General features: G+C 39.3%; 1 non-coding gene across 1 annotated transcript; it reads left to right on the forward strand.

Annotated features, from left to right (window-relative positions):
- The first annotated feature begins 1,840 nt into the window (after positions 1-1,840).
- TRNAC-ACA (transfer RNA cysteine (anticodon ACA)) lies at positions 1,841-1,912 on the forward strand. The gene has a single exon. It is a non-coding gene; the product is annotated as a tRNA-Cys (tRNA).
- The last annotated feature ends 12,037 nt before the right edge of the window (positions 1,913-13,949 follow it).

The following is a 13,949-nucleotide window of genomic DNA, read 5'->3' on the forward strand; positions in this document are numbered from 1 at the left end:
GAAGAAAGGAGAATCATAGTAGTGATAAAACAAGGACTATACAATAGCTAAATCTTATAGATAAAGCAATGGGAAACATTCCAAAAATTGTTTCTTTATTTTTAAAAAATCCTCGTATGTGTTAGAGAAATCAAGATTTGACTCTTTGGCAACACTGGATTCCTACTATGAAATTAGAACTCTAAATGAGGTCCCAATGCATGCGTTCATGCTAAATCACTTCAGTTTATGTCCAACCCTCTGCGACCCTATGGACTGAAGCCCACAAGATTCCTCTGTCCAAAGGGATTATAGGCAAGAATACTGAAATGGGTCACCATACCTTCTTCCAGGGGGTCTTCCCGACCCAGAGATTGAACCACATCTATTACATCTCCTGCATTGGCATGTGCATTATTTACCATTAGCACCACCCGCAAAGCCCCAAATTCCCATTAGAACACACTTATTTATGGTCACTAGCTGCCATAGCCAACACAAAACCTCTCATTTAAATTCCAAGCTTTAGAAATGAATAGAGTAAATCAACAGAGTAAATGTGTTGCTTGTGCTTCCCTTTTCTGAAAATCAGCCATCATATTTTTTTAGTTGGAACACGTTTTTAGCTACAGTTCAGTTCTCTATTTTGCATCTTCAATTAACTTCAATTTAACCTACATTAAAAATCTTTGAACTAACCAGGCAGAAATCCACCAAACTACAGCCCAGAAATAGGTGAAATGAAATCAATGTTACTAAATTTGCATGTAGTGATTATAGACAGAAAAATTCCATTGTTGCCATGACAATGCCACATGTGCCTTTGATTTTTTCACAGAATAAAAAAAATGTGCATTTAATAGAGATGTTTAATTGTCTTTCACTCTGGATCAACATAGCAACATGCTTTGTGTTCAACATCACAGTACTGAAGTCACTCTGCCTCCAGCTGCCATTAACATATTTTGTATTCATGCTTTGTAAATATTCTCAAAAATGTTTTCAGTTTAGCTTCCCAACTATGCATTTAATTTATACTTAATGAGATAGGAAAATGTTAAGTGCGAATTGATTAACTTAAATAGATGTATTGGTGTTTATTAACCTAACAGTGGATAATTTTGTTGACTATCTCCTGAAGTTGTTAAAACCTAATACCTAAACAGATTTTCTAGTTGAAATTTAAAGGTAAATTTAAGTACAGACTGATTAAGATGATACACAGACCGGCCCTTTTTGTTATTAAAGTCTTGTGACTGACCCAGTTTCTTCAAGCAACCCATGAGAAGGTCCTTGGAAGTCTATTAGTTATTTTTCTATTAAACATAAAATGTTCTTTTACAACCAAACCTGAAATAGTTATGCTTAGCCACTTGGACAAAATATGAGTCTTCACTCAATCAAACCATAATTTGTTAGATGTAAATCTTACTATTGGTCATAAATTGTGGCACTCACAGGATAAAGTCCTAAGTATTATACAAAGCTTTCAGGTCTCTCATAAAACTATTCTTTTATTTACAAATTAGCACCAGGTACTTGGATAATATTCACATAAACAAGTAGCTATCTAACCCAGTTGACTCTACACACCGGTTTCTTCCATAAGTTATGAACCTGTTGTCCATAAATGGCAGGAGCAAACTATGTTTCAGTGACAGTTTTGTACCACTTTCCAGACCTTCCAACCTACATACCCTTTTCAAATTCTGACAGGGACTATGATGAAGTCTTTTGGCTTGTCAGAAAATGTCCTATGAGACCATTGGTCTGGTTAACTTTGGTTTCGTTTAGGTGTATGGATTAGGCAATGCTTTCTAATATGGCTGACTTTGAGTGGGGCTAATTATAAGGCTGCTCGTCCCTGGTAGCTCAGATGGTAAAGCGTCTGCCTACAATGCGGGAGACCCAGGTTCAATCCCTGGGTTGGGAAGACCTCCTGGAGAAGGAAATGGCAACCCACTTCAGTATTCCTGCCTGGAAAATCCCATCGATGGAGGAACCTGGTAGGCTACAGTTGTGAGGTAGCAAAGAGCCAGACACGACTGAGTGACTTTACTTTACTTTACTAAGGAAGGTAATCTTATGGCAAGATCATAAGCTCTTGGCATTTCAAGAACATATCCTCTTGTGAAAGAATTCAGAAACAAATACAATTCACATGCATATGAGCCAGGCTAAAAGACATTATTCTACTGAAAGTGTATGGTACTTACAACTGAGGATTGTCAAATACTCAGTGAAGTAAATAGAAAAAGACTCCATAATGTAGTAAACTACTCTTAAAAGCTCTGGTTCATACACATATTTCCTTTAATTTTCTCATGGTCACACCATAATTGAGTGGCAGATCCAAGATGCAAATTCAGGTCCATAACTTTAAAGCCTATAGACTTTTATTAAACCCAGTGTCAACTGAAAGAAAAAAAAAAAAGCACAGCCTATAAGCTGAGAATTATGTTTTATTTGGTAAACTTGCTGAGGACTTAGGTCAGGGAGGCAGCGTCTCAGATGACTCTGAGGGAGTGCTCCAAAGAAGTAAGGGACGAGTGACAGTGTAAAGGAGCTTTTGAAACAAACAAACAAACAACAAAAATCCAGGTAGTTGGACCATCAAGAGATCATATCAATGAAAGAAAAGCAGACATCTCAAGTTAGTGAAATTTAGTGCTTTTCTGTGAATGAGAAGATGCAAAAGTCTGGGCTCACTGAAACCATTCCTTTGATTAGTACCTTAACAATATAGGGCCAGTATCCTGTTTTTTCTGCATGTGAATCCTCTCAGGTTACACAGTTGGGGGTGGTTGCTCATGGCTTGATGGTGGCATCATCCTCTGTTTACCAAAATGGCAGGCAGCATTTTTTGTCCACAGCTTCATTAATACAGAGACCTGCCTAAACAGTAGAGCTGACAATGAACTATACCACAAACGAAGAAGTTTTCTCACTATATTTACCATATGAATTACAGTATAAACTAATTCTCCAACTTCAGACATAAGAATGTATCCTAAAAAATCATGAAATTGTATCTAAATTACTCACTCAGAAGAGAGTGTCTCAAGACAGGATGGGACAGAAACAACTAACCAGGGCTCTTTGCTTTTTGTGGACCTACTACTTTACCCTTAAAGTAACACCTTCTCATGGTTTCTCCATTTCTATGGATGACATCATCCTCCATCTCTCTAAACAGACCACAAACTGAGCAACCTGGCTATATGGCCTCGCAGTAGTGATGGGTCCACCTGAAGCCCTCCCCTTCACATGCCTTGTCCAAAACTGTGGTACCATGCAAGTAAAACACCCCATGTGGTTTCACTGTCTTTGTTCTGGCTGCTTCATTTTTAGGGTACCCTACCCAGTTTACTAAATTAATCTTTCTAGAATTACCTCCAAACTTGTCAACTACTTACTTAAAAGCCCTGGGATTCTCCACTACCTATAAAACAATCATTTCCTTGTCATCTAAAGAACTCTACAATAATAAGCCTCATTTCTATCTTTCCAGCTTCATTTCACATTACCCTGAACTGATATCATACATTCCAGCCAAAGTGTTCTATTTAATTTTCTGAACATGCACCACAGTTTCTCATCTTGAGGCGATTACTTTAGGCTAAAATGACTTTCTTAACCTAGAGTCATCCTATTTAACTTGAGCTTCAAGACCCACCTCAAATGAATCTGCTGTCTTGCTGATTTTTTTTTGTAACCACCACCACATCCAGATCTTCACCTCCTTTAAATTCCTCAAAGGAAATTACTTCAAACATGGTCATTATTTTATGTAATACACAGACATACATGCGCATGCACAGACACCCCTGCATCTCTCTTCTAGATTCAACTACTCATCTCTACATCCCTCATAGTGTGGGGTCTTAAAAATAAGTACCAGTAAGTGCTGCCTGAAATAAATTAAAGTAACCTAAAGCACCCTCTGTAAAATGTTGAAAAGAGGCCCCAGTGTATTCATACCAAAATGCATAGGAGTGAACACTACAGAGCTTTTCTACAGTAATAAAACTGCCTGACTTTATTAATGCAAGGTCAGAAATACAAGTCAGCTTGGTACAATAAGTACTTTCACATCACCCTCACTCCTATCCTACCATACACCTAGGGACACTTTTTTTTACCAAGTCACAGATGGCATAAGAGAGAAAATGGAAGAACAGCTGGTAGTTCCACAAAGGTACCTTGGGCTTTCTCAGAAGCTCAGTTCAAACTGTCCCCATAGCCAGAACAAAGCAGTGAAAGAAACAAAACTGACTGGCAATAAAGTACTTTATTTCACTTGAATTGCCTGAATAATAGCTTCTACCCTCTGTTTAGCTTTAATGTAGGTGACCTAGCATATACAATTGCAGTGTGTGGGCTTCTTCAATAACAGCAACAAAGGCATCATCTCAGAAAGCTGCCGGCAGTATTAGCCTTTAGGTGTCGCTGGTCAGTCTGAGCATCGGTAGGCAGGAGAAAAATAGAGAAATAAAAGGAAGAAGGGGGAGTCAGGATGATGAGAGAAGGCTAGCCAGTGGTAGAACAGACCATCCAGTCCCACTCTTCTTTCAAACAGTCTTATTTGTAAAATGACTGACAAACTCCTTCAAAGATTTAGCTGATATTCTAGTTGAATACACTGTTTAGTTTACATCTCAAGCAGAAGGAAGACAATGAGAAACCCAAATGGAAAATGCTTTTCATGTTTATGTAGCATATTTACCAGAAAAGAGATTTTTGTTCCAGGTTTGGAGATTGGATGAATAATTCCCTAAGTATACATAATTCTAGATTCAATATACAAACTTAATTTTCTCTTCTTGGAAGCCTCTCTGGGCTGGAGCTTCATTCTTCAAAATGTCACCTCCTAATTGAAACTTTCACCCAACCCTCCCAGGAAAATGTATGTATTTATAGAATAAGCATCAAATGCTTACTATGTGCCAGGCAATACTTTAAACCCTGAAGATACCATTGTCACATAAGATGCATTGTCTTCAGATCTCATGGAGCTTATATTTTAATAGAGGGAGAAGGAACTAGTGGTATGATGCAGGGAGGAGAGGGATGAATAAACATAAATAAATCAGATAACTTTAGAGTATGTTAAGTGGTATGGCAAAGATAAGAGAGTGTAATAGAGGACTGTCAGATTTGGGGAGTATTGAAATTGAGGTCACTGGGGAAGAGTTCTCTGAGAAGGGGATATTTGAGTTATGACCTGAAAAAAATAAATAAATAGATGAGAGAGCAAGGGAGAGAGTGAATACAACTGGGCAAAAAATATGAACCCAGAGCATTCCAAGGAAATGATCCAGAATATTTCTGGCAGAGAGGCCCTAAGATGGAAATTAGAATAAGTTTGTTACATTTGGCATGTGCAAATAAAGCCAGTGCCAATGTGGCTGGAACATAGTGAATAGAGTTGTTATTGTTTAGTCATTAAGTTGTGTCCAACTCTTTTAACACCCCATGGACTAGAGCCCACCAGTCTGGTCTGTCCATGGGATTTCCCAGGCAAGAGTACTGGAATAGGTAGCCATTTCCTTCTCCAGGGGATCTTCCCAACCCAGGGATCAAACCCACATCCCCTGCATCGGCAGGCTGATTCTTAACCACTGAGCCACCTGGGAAGCCCAATGAATAGAGCAGAAAATAACTAATTCAGAAAGTGTGACTAACAGGCAGAGGTCAGATATAATAGGCCCTAGAAAGGAAACTGAATTTGATTCTAAGTTCAGTAATGGGAAGCCTTTTGAGGATTTTAAACAGAGGACTGACAGGATGTAATTTACATTTTAAAGGATAATTCCAACATCTGTGGGAAGAATGGACAGTGAAGAACCAGAGTAAGAAGGGAAAGAAGAATGAAAGTTAGGATGACGGCTCAGGTGAGAGCTATCATTGGCCTGCATCAGAACAGAAGCACTGCTGCCTCTACAATGCTTCTCAGGACTCTGAATGACCCTCCGCCACAGAATTAGCACAATGAACACTTTTGAATGGGTGTTATCTACACTAGACAACAGTATCATATTCACCTTGGGTGTTATCTACGCTAGACAACAGTATCATATTCACCTTCCTAGCCCCCATCATACAATGCATGGCTGACTCTCAGTAAATGTTTATGGCATGAATTACAATACTGTGGTCTCCAGTGTTGCTGAGAGGTAGCATTGATATAAAAGAAGTCAAAAGCCAAAGATTCCATTCTGGGTCCATGACTCACAGTTCTTCACCTTGAATAGATTATTTGACCCCCAGATTCCCCAAGCCTCGGTTTCCTCATCTGTCAAAGCATATGCCACAATTTAATTAAGTTCATGGTTTTGTTAACAGTAAAATAGATAATGAATGAATAGGGCATTGTATCAATAAAATTACATTTCAAAGTCCCATTGAAATTTAAGTCTTTATTGTTAGTTCCTCTCTTCTTTTTTTAAACACTTGCCATTTTTATGAGAGAAAAATCTTGCCTCCAAATCACAACTCACTAGAATTAGCTTTGGAAATCTTAGCAGATCTACTGAAAATTTGGAAATTCAGAATAACCATTTGATTCTCTCAACTTTCTGGTTGTGGTAGATAGTTTAAGAAAGTCCAGGTAATTCCTACCTCCTTCTAAGTTCCCCAATTATTCTCTCATTCCCTGCAGACTATGGGGCTCTATTAGTGAAGATCAAAAGCAAATACAAGGAAAGTGCAGTGTAGAGAAAATAGCACTGCACTTACAGGCAGGAGGCCTCCTGGAGTCTCCTGCTTGGTTTTGCTATCTTCCAGTGTGGTTTGCTGCATGATTTTAGATGTATCATTTATCATGTCTTGATTTTAAACTTCCCATCATTTTTGAGAAGACTACAAGAAAGGTGTTTAGTTTTCCAACAACAGTTCTCTAATACCAACTGAACGCCTGACAATTCAGTTCAATGCAGAACTGGAGTTAGTGTTGACACCACAGGTTAAGCATTAACCCCACAGATTAAGGCAGTCCCACTAGACCACATCCACTTCAGATGCCATTCACAAATGGGGTCCCCAAGCTACCTACTGAGCAACTGAACTGAACTGAACTGGACTGAAGCTACCTTCACTTCAGCTCAGTTCAGTTCAGTGGCTCAGTCATGTCCGACTCTTTGAGATCCCATGGACTGCAGCACACCAGGCTTCCCTGTTCATCACCAACTCCCGGAGGTTACTCAAACTCATGTCCATTGAGTCGGTGATGCCATCCAACTACTTCATCCTCTGTCATCCCCTTCTCCTCCTACCTTCAATTTTTCCCAGCATCAGGGTCTTTTCCAATGAGTAAGTTCTTCATATCAAAGTATTGGAGTTTCAGCTTCAACATCAATCCTTCCAATGAATATTCAGGACTGATTTCCTTTACGATGGACTGGTTGGATTTCCTTGCAGTCCAAGCGACTCTCAAGAGTCTTCTCCAACACCACAGTTCAAAAAACCATCAATTCTTCGGCACTCAGCTTTCTTTATAGTCCAACTCTCACATCCATACATGACTACTGGAAAAACCATAGCTTTGACTAGATGGACCTTTGTTGGCAAAGTAATGTCTCTGCTTTTTAATACTCTGTCTAGGTTGGTCATAACTTTTCTTTCAAGGAGCAAGTGTCTTTTAATTTCATGGCTGCAGTCAGCATCTTCAGTGATTTTGGAGCCCAGAAAAATAAAGTCTGACACTGTTTCCACTGTTTCCCCATCTATTTGCCATGAAGTGATGGGACCAGATGCCATGATCTTAGTATTCTAAATGTTGAGTTTTAAGCCAACTTTTTCACTCTCCTCTTTCACTTTCATTAAGAGGCTATTTATTTCTTCTCTTTCTGCCATAAGGGTGGTGTCATATGCATATCTGGGGTTGTTGATATTTCTTCCAGCAATCTTGATTCCAGTTTGTGCTTCATCCAGTCCAGTATTTCTCATGATGTACTCTACATATAAGTTAAATAAGCATGGTGACAATATACAGCCTTGATGTACTCCTTTCCTGGGGTTCCCACAATGCACCCATCCATTGCAAAAATTTTCTAGAATGATTCACAAAACTCAGGAAAGTACTATACTTAAAGTATTATCATAAAGGCTACAGCTTCCCTGGTGGGTCAGCTGGTAAAGAATCCACTTGCAATGTGGGAGACCTGGGTTCGATCCCTGGGTAGGGAAGATCATCTGGAGGAGGGCATGGCAACCCACTCCAGTATTCTGGCCTGAAGAATTCCATGGACTTTATAGTCCATGGGGTCTCAAAGAGTTGGACATGACTGAGTGACTTTCACTACAACCACACTACAACTTCAGGAACAGCCAGATGGAACCAATGCAGAAAACAAAGCATTAGAGGAGTGGGGGTATGCAGAGCTTGCAAGCCCTCCCAGCGTATCAGTGTGTCCTCGGAGAAGTCCACTTAGCCTTGCTTCATAGTTTCTACTAGAGTTTCATTAAAGACACAGCAAGACATGACTGATTAAATCGCTGACTGCAGGTGATTCAACACAATCTTCAGCTCCTCTCTCCTCCAACAGGTTGAGGGGTGAGGCTAAAACTTCTAATCCTCTAATCAGGTGGACTGCTTTCCTAATGGGGACAAGTCCCACTCTAAAGCTATCTAGGTTTCCCTGGAAGTGTCACCTCATTATCAGAAACTCACGTGTGTGGCTCCTTATGAAAAATAAGACAATTTTATTGCTCAGTAAATTCCTGGGGTTTTAGGGCTCTGTGCCAGAACCAAGGTCCAATATATATATGTTTTTATTACATCACAAAGCATACTTCACTAGATTATTTCTAAGTCCTTTTCCAGTTCTAAACACTTTTTTCCCCCTGTTTTCTTTATACCAGTTTCTAAAAGCAAGTTCTGTGCTAATGGCCACAAAACCATGTGAATATAGATGTGTGTGGACTATATAAATTTTAGCACAAAAGTAGAATGAAAATGGTTAGCTCTGCATTACTTATAACAAAAACAAAAGATTCTCAATACTAATGAAATTTCCCAAGACTAGGTAGAAAGAGAAATAGAACAAAACAACAATTTAGGGGGTGAGGGAAGAAAGCATAAAGCAATAAGCCCCATGAATTCTAACTTTTTTGTAGATTTAATTGTATTTTAAACTACAAATAATAGCAAATGTTTTTCCCACAGACAACTCAAATAAAATTATACATTTTCTGGGAGGACTCCATGAAATGTATTTAAGATAATCAAATTAAACAATCAAATATATACACAGTTAGGAACAAAAAAATTTACAAATACTGGTATACTATTCACAAGAATTTAACTAGTCATCAAAACATAAATTTCTAAAGCACCACATTAATATAGAGTTTTTATAAATCTAATAGTGGTCATGTATGGATGTGAGAGTTGGACCATAAAGAAAGCTGAGCACCGAAGAATTGGTGCTTTTGAACTATGGTGTTGGAGAAGACTCTTGAGAGTCCCTTGGACTGCAAGGGGATCCAACCAGTCCATCCTAAAGGAGATCAGTCCTGGGTGTTCATTGGAAGGACTGATGCTAAAGCTGAAACTCCAATACTTTGGCCACCTCATGCAGAGAGTTGACTCATTTTAAAAGATCCTGATGCTGGGAAAGATTGAGGGCAGGAGGAGAAGGGGATGACAGAGGATGAGATGGCTGGATGGCGTCACTGACTCAATGGACATGGGTTTGGGTGGACTCCAGGAGTTGGTGATGGACAGGAAGGCCTGGCATGCTGCGGTTCATGGGGTCGCAAAGAGTCAGACACGACTGAGTGACTCAACTGAACTGAACTGATAAATCTAACAGAATGTTAGCCAAATTCTTAATTATAAAAAGGAAAACAAGAAAAGAAGAAACTGGCTTTAGGCTTGATGAAGCAGATAGAGTAAGAACTTTCCATTCTTATGTTTTTGCCACACTACTGTGTTTGTGGGAATTTCAAGTAGAGATTTGTCACTGCAGGGATACATAGGCAACTAAAGTAAGGATTTCACTCTCTGCACTGAGGGCAAAGTATTGATGTTATATTTTCTCCAGATCATTTTCTGTACATTCTTTCATGGCCAGTAATAAGTGATCATAAAGTCACTGACAAAGACTTTGTTACTTGCAAGTAATCATAAGACAGAGAGTTTGACAACTAAACATGAAATTATTCCAAACTGTACCAAAGGCATCTTAAATGTCAGTCAATAAAGGAAAGTAACATTTATAGCACCACCTTGTGAAAACATAAAGAACTGACTTGCCAAAGTAGCAAGCAAAAAGCAAGCTTTTCTAAGCTCCTTAAAGGAAACTGCTTTAAAAATTAACTTATTTTTCATTGTCTTTTTGTTCTTTCGCAATATATATGTATGTTAACAGGCAACTCAATTTGGAAAAATTTTATACTAATTTTCAGTATTTTTCTGTAAGCATAATTAAATCATTTTTATATTAATTACTGGAAACACATGGACTAAAGCTCTAAGTGCTGTCCTTAAGCAAATATGAGTTTATATTTAGTGAAGCAAAACATTCGTCATCTTCCTTTTCCGTCTCTCAGTGTTCTCTTTCTTCCCCTCCCTCCCTCCCTCCCTTCCCTTTTTATTTCCTTTCTTCTAACCTCATCTTTTGTCCCTCCATAGGTACAAGGACATTCAATTTTTAAACGAATGGAAAAAAATAGAGGTCAGGGAATTCATTTCTAATAGTTTTACATCACAAGGCATAAATCAGAGCAGCATAAATTGTATGTTTATTATCTAGTATTCCAATCGATACTTGTTCTACAAATTAAAAGTATAAAATTTATGGATGTTATTATGACATTGGTTTTCTGAATTTCAGGAAGAAGACTCATTAATGTTTTACTCATTAAATTTTGTAGAATGTCATTTATTTTTCTAATTATTTGCAATGTGTACAATTACCTAGTCCAGTGGTTTTCAGATGTTAGCATGCATAAAAAACATTCGGAGTATTTGATATTTTTTACCAACCAGATATCTATTCCTTCTCCCAGGCATTGATTCCAGGGAACTGAAGTTGGGACTCTATACCTTGCTTTTTTACCAGCACACAGTAATTTTAAGGTGACTGATCTATGGGCCACTCTCTGAGGAACACTTCAGTGACTCTATAACATTTCATTTTACCACTTGAATCTGTTGATTCTCTTTATTCCCATTTAATCAATTTATTTGCCTCTTCTATCATATTTCTCCATGGACTATCTTGGCCCTACATTTGCTCTTCTTCTATTCTTATATTTTTCAATCTTTTGAATTCCTCCGTATAAAATGGATTTACTATCAAGTGTCTGACTTAGGGTAAGGGGGCAGTCTGTTAATTTCCAGAACAAAGGGAGCACTTAAAGGTTCAACAATTAAGAATATCCAGACACGATTTTGAGTTCTTGAGGAACTGTTTGTCCTTTTCAATGCAGTGTTCCCTTGACCTAGCACAACACCTATCACTAATAGACAGTCAATAAATAGTTACTAAATAATGACCAAGTGAATAAATACACATTGAAAAAAATTTAGCTTGAAATAATTACTACAGAGGTACTCAATTACTGACACTGACCCTTAAAATGATCTATACTAACTTCCTCATTTTACAGATACACAGAGGTACACAGAGTCCCTCCTGGGGCACTTGCCTTGAGCAAGCCACTTACAGAAACACAAGCCAAGTCTTCTGACTCCTAGTACATGCCCCCAACCCCCATTACTATAGCAGATTATCCAATTGTTTTCTTACTAAATAACCTTAGGGCAACACTTTTTAAATAATGTTCAAATTCTTTTTTTCCCTTTATTTCTTTATTATTCTTTATTGTTCAGTTTTAACCTGACTGTTTAGAATTTCTGAGGACTGCTATCTCTCCACTCCTGTTCTCTGACCTTCAACTTTCAAAATCGTATTATCTTCAACTTCAAAATCTGCCCGAGTAAAATCCTTAACCAGAAAAGAAGAGGCACAGCTGCACTCGAGGCACAGGTCTACTCACTACAATCATTTTAACTTTTCTAACTGAAATTCCTATAGTCAGGCATTTATAGAGTATGCTCAGTAACTGTTTTCATCACATTCAAGGTAGATCATTAGTCTCCCTAGTTTGAGAATAATTGGGCAGAGGGAAACAAACGTGTGGACACACACATGTGATGAATGTACACACTGTTTGTACATTATAAATGTGTGCAAATACACATATAAATAATAAAAAGGAAGCCATTTGCAATGCTAGAGAGAGCTTTATAGAAGCTGTTGGGTAACATGACTCTGAGCTTTGGTTCTGCTACTAGCTTTTGCAACATTTCCTTCCTTCTCTCAACCCTGTCCCCATTTTCCAAATCAGGGATTTGAATTTGGTGGTCTAGGGAGGCCTAAGATTCCCTCCAGAAGCAGTGTCTTAGGAATCTTAAGGTCACAGAGTGGGCCAATTGCTCACAGTCTAAATGATCTAACTTGCACAGTCTTAAAGTTAGACCATGAGTTGTACCTAAGGAAAGATTAGACCATATTTCTACTGCCAGCCCATTTCTAGTCTGCATCGACAGTTCTTGACCTAGTAAAGGAAAGTTGGAACTTAAGCAGTTGTTTCTGTCATTAGCCCATTGTGCTGCGCTCTGCTTAGTTGCTCAGTCCTGTCCGGCTCTTTGCGACCCCATGGACTGTAGCCCACCAGGCTCCTCTGTCCATGGGGATTCTCCAGGCAAGAATACTAGAGTGGGTTGTCACGCCCTCCTCCATGGGATCTTCCCAACTCCGGGATTGAACCCAGGTCTCCCACATTATAGACGGATTCTTTACCAGCTGAGCTACCAGGGAAGCCCCATTAGCCCATTAGCTATTAGTAAATCTATCCCACCTATTCCCCACCCTCTTCATTCTCAGACTGAGTTAAGACATCACTGAGGGTTGTCTGCATGTCTCCAAAGCACATCGAGTTCACAGATATTAGTCTCTTCTCTTGGCTTCATCGTAGGCACCACTCTCACTCTATTTTTTACAGAAAGGTCCATTCTTTCACTTTCAAGAACCCAAAAAGGAACCTTTTACAAAAGTCTATTCTTTAACCCGAGAACTGAACTTCACAAGGTTCATGAGATGGTTAAAAAAACAAAGCAGAAACAGCTGGATAAGGAATTCTCTCTCTGCTACTTACAATCTCTAAGACCTTGAACAAGCTCCATAATTGTGTCGTGCCTCTATAAATGAGGATTATAACAGCCACCTCACAAAATCAGTGTTGTCATCAAAGATGATGATGTTCAAAGAATCAATCTCAGAGCATAGCCCATCACAAGTGGCGAAAAGCAGTTACAATACCCCAAAGGCCCTTCCCATGCCTCACATTTCAGAGAGACGTGTGAGAAAAAAATCCCATTTTACAAGATTTGAAGTCTGTAAAAATATAATGTTATTGTCCTTCTCTGAGAAAGTTCAGTGCTGTGCAAAGAACACAGAAAGCTGCCCACGCACATCCTGCCACTGTCATTTAGGAAGAAGTTTTAATTTCACAAAATTAAATGCAGCTGTACCTGATTTCTACCTGATTTCTGACTTGATGTGTGGCTAAATCGCTTGACCTCCCTGGGTTTTCAGAACCCCATCCGTGCAGGACGAGGATGGAGCTAGACGACCTCTAATCGTCCTTCCTGTTCAAGGACTGCAGCGGTGCAGCCAGCTGGAGGCTCCGCCACTGAAGCCCTGCGCCCCGCTGGCAGAGCGCCGACCGGCTCCCTGGCTTCCTCCTCCCGCGGGAAGGGCTTCCCTGGGCGACCCAGGAGGCTGCCGCCAGGAGCGGGGGCGGCGCTCCCGCACAGCTCCGGAGAGGCGAGAGGCGGCGAGGCGAGAGCTGTCTGCCCACCATCAATAATGCGGTCTTTTGTCAGCAATAAATTCCCTCCAAAATTAATGAAACAGCCCTTTTAAATTCTCATGTCACTGCCTCATCTAGCAGGAGCT

Source organism: Odocoileus virginianus, chromosome 4 (assembly GCF_023699985.2).
Source record: "Odocoileus virginianus isolate 20LAN1187 ecotype Illinois chromosome 4, Ovbor_1.2, whole genome shotgun sequence".
NCBI classification, from domain to species: domain Eukaryota; kingdom Metazoa; phylum Chordata; class Mammalia; order Artiodactyla; family Cervidae; genus Odocoileus; species Odocoileus virginianus.